Below are 2825 nucleotides of genomic sequence, written 5' to 3'. Positions count from 1 at the left end.
GAAATGGGTAGGAGGTGGAGGGAGAGGCGTGTCAGGTGAACAGCAAATATCCATTAGTGTTTTGTATTCAGGGTAGAGAGCTGGGTGGCTACTGCACACAAAGCAGACAGGGTGACTGTAGCTGTGGTGGTGGTGGTGGTGGTGGTGGTGGTGGTGATAGTGATGATGATGATAATGATGGCAATTATGATGACGACGATGATGATGGTGATGATAATTTGAGTTTATTGTAGGAAGGGTTTACAAAAGAGAAGGGCATTCGCTTACCATTTTTGTAGAGTTCTGTTGCTGTTGTTATTGTCAGTGGTGATGATGATGATGATGTTGTTGTTGTTGTTGGTGGTGGTGGTGATGAAGTTTATCTCTGTCCATTGGTCAGTTTCACATTGATAGTAATTCCAAAATTTCTTGTCCACTTTCGCCGTGTTGTATATCTATGCGTATATGTATGTATGTATATATATGTATTGTGTATACACATCTGTTGGTCAGTTACAGCTGTCCATTACACCTGTGTAGATTGGTCTAAAATAGAATAGAGTGGTCAGTTAGAAATGTCCATTTAAGATGGGTAGATTGGTCAAAAACAGAAAATTGTGGCCAGTTATAGTGGTCAGTTATAAAAGTCCATTTAAGCCGGGTAGACTGGTCAAAAACAGGAGAATGTAGCCAGTTGTAGTGGTCAGTTAGAAATGTCCATTTAAAATAAAATGGGTAGACTGGTCAAAGACAGGAGGATGTGGCCAGTTATAGTGGTCAGTTAGAATGTCCATTTAAGATGGGTAGATTGGGCAAAACCACTCTGAGAGTGTAATGGCTGCTCTTATGTGCCACCGGCACGGGTGCCATTTGCGTGACACTGGTATCTGCCACAACTGTGATTTTACTTGGCTTGATGGGTTTTCGTCTCAAGCACAACAGAATGCCACAGACCTCGGCCATTGCCTCCATGAGGCCCAGTGCTCGAAAAGGAACTCAGCCCCTTTGCCTCTGTGAACCTCAATGCTCATATCATCACCATCATCATCATTTAACGTCCGTTTTCCATGCTGGCATGGGTTGGACGGTTTGATTGAGGACTGACAAGCCAGAAGGTTGTACCAGTCTCCAATCTGATCTGGCAAGGTTTCTACAACTGGATGCCCTTCTTAATGCCAACCACTCCAAGAATGTTGTGGGTGCTTTTTACATGCCACCAGCACGATAGTCAGTCGGGCGGCACTGTCATTGACCACGCTCGAATGGTGCCTTTTACATGCCACCGGCACAGGTGCCAGTCAGGCAGCACTGACATCAGCCATGCTTGAATGGAGCTTTTGGGTGGCTTATAGGCACAGGAGTGGCTGTGTGGTAAGTAGCTTGCATACCAACCACATGGTTCCGGGTTCAGTCCCATTGCGTGGCACCTTGGGCAAATGTCTTCTAATATAGCCTTCGGCTGACTAAAACCTTGTGAGTGGATTTGGTAGACGGAAACTGAAAGAAGCCTGTCTATCTCTCTCTCTCTATATATATATATATATATATGTATGTATGTATGTATGTATGTACATGTGTGTGTGTGTGTTTGTGTCTGTGTTTGTTCCCCCACCATCGCTTGACAACTGATTGTGGCATGTCTATGTTGCCGTAACTTAGCGATTCGGCAAAAGTGACCGAAAGAATAAGTACTAGGCTTACAAAGAATAAGTCCTGGGGTCGATTTGCTCGACTAAAGGCGGTGATCCAGGATGGTCGCAGTCAAATGACCGAAACAAATAAAAGAACACATATATATATGTGTATATATGTGTATCTATGTGTATATGTGTGTATATGTGTATATGTGTATATATGTGTATATATGTGTATATATGTGTATATGTGTATATATGTGTATATATGTGTATATATGTGTACATGTGTATATATGTGTATATATGTGTATATATGTGTGTGTGTGTGTGTGTATATATATATATAATTTATATATATGTATGTATACATGTGTATACACACACACACATGTATGAATGTATATGTGTGTGTCTCTGTGTGTCTCCATGTGTGTTTGTGTGTGTGTGTGGGTGTAATGTATTACTTGACCAAATGGTGTACGTTGTTCTGTTGATGACCAACTCTCTTATGCTGCAGGAAGTATAGTGAGATTGGTCAATGACTGAGTTGTCCAAACATTCCCTCTCATTCCAGCTGAATGTTCAGACCAGTGGTCAGTGTTGTTAGATGCTGTTAGCATTTATTCAATCGGTCAGTTATGCTTTATATTTGTGTGTCCACTGCCAGCCAGGTGGAATGGCTCGTTGATATTATAAGGCCAGTAGTGCGGGATAGAGAACATTGTGTGTGTGTGTGTGTGAGAGAGAGAGAGAGAGATGGATGGATGGATGGACAGATGGATAGATAGATATAGGTACATAAATAGATAGATAGATAGATAGATAAAAAGGTAGATAGATAGATATAGACAGACAGACAGACAGACAGACAGATGGCTGGATAGATTAATAGATAGATAGATGATAGATAAGTAGATAGATGATAGATAGATAGATAGACAGATAGAGAGAGAGAGATAGATAGATAGATAGATAAACAAATAGACAGATATGATGGTTTATAAATGAAACTCAAAGCCACTTCTCAAATGCAAACTTGATAACTTTACATAAAATGAAGTATTAATATATGTCTACACACACACACACACACACACACACACACACACATACTCAGAAAAACACATTTGGTCGGCCTGAGGCTATAGTAGAAGACACTTACCCAAGGTTCCATGCAGTGGGAATGAACCCAGAACCATGTGGTTGGTG

At 41.1% G+C, this 2825-nt stretch overlaps 1 long non-coding RNA gene across 1 annotated transcript in view; it reads right to left on the bottom strand.

Moving 5' to 3' along the window:
• LOC128251118 (uncharacterized) overlaps positions 1-2825 on the bottom strand; it is a 15239-nt gene that overhangs the window by 11291 nt on the left and 1123 nt on the right. Inside the window, exon 2 of the long non-coding RNA XR_008266975.1 lies at positions 268-525. This is a non-coding gene — a long non-coding RNA (uncharacterized LOC128251118). The remainder of the gene's footprint in view (positions 1-267; positions 526-2825) is intronic.

This window comes from Octopus bimaculoides, chromosome 28 (genome assembly GCF_001194135.2).
Source record: "Octopus bimaculoides isolate UCB-OBI-ISO-001 chromosome 28, ASM119413v2, whole genome shotgun sequence".
In the NCBI taxonomy this organism is placed as follows: domain Eukaryota; kingdom Metazoa; phylum Mollusca; class Cephalopoda; order Octopoda; family Octopodidae; genus Octopus; species Octopus bimaculoides.
This window is presented reverse-complemented; position numbering and strand designations above follow the sequence as displayed.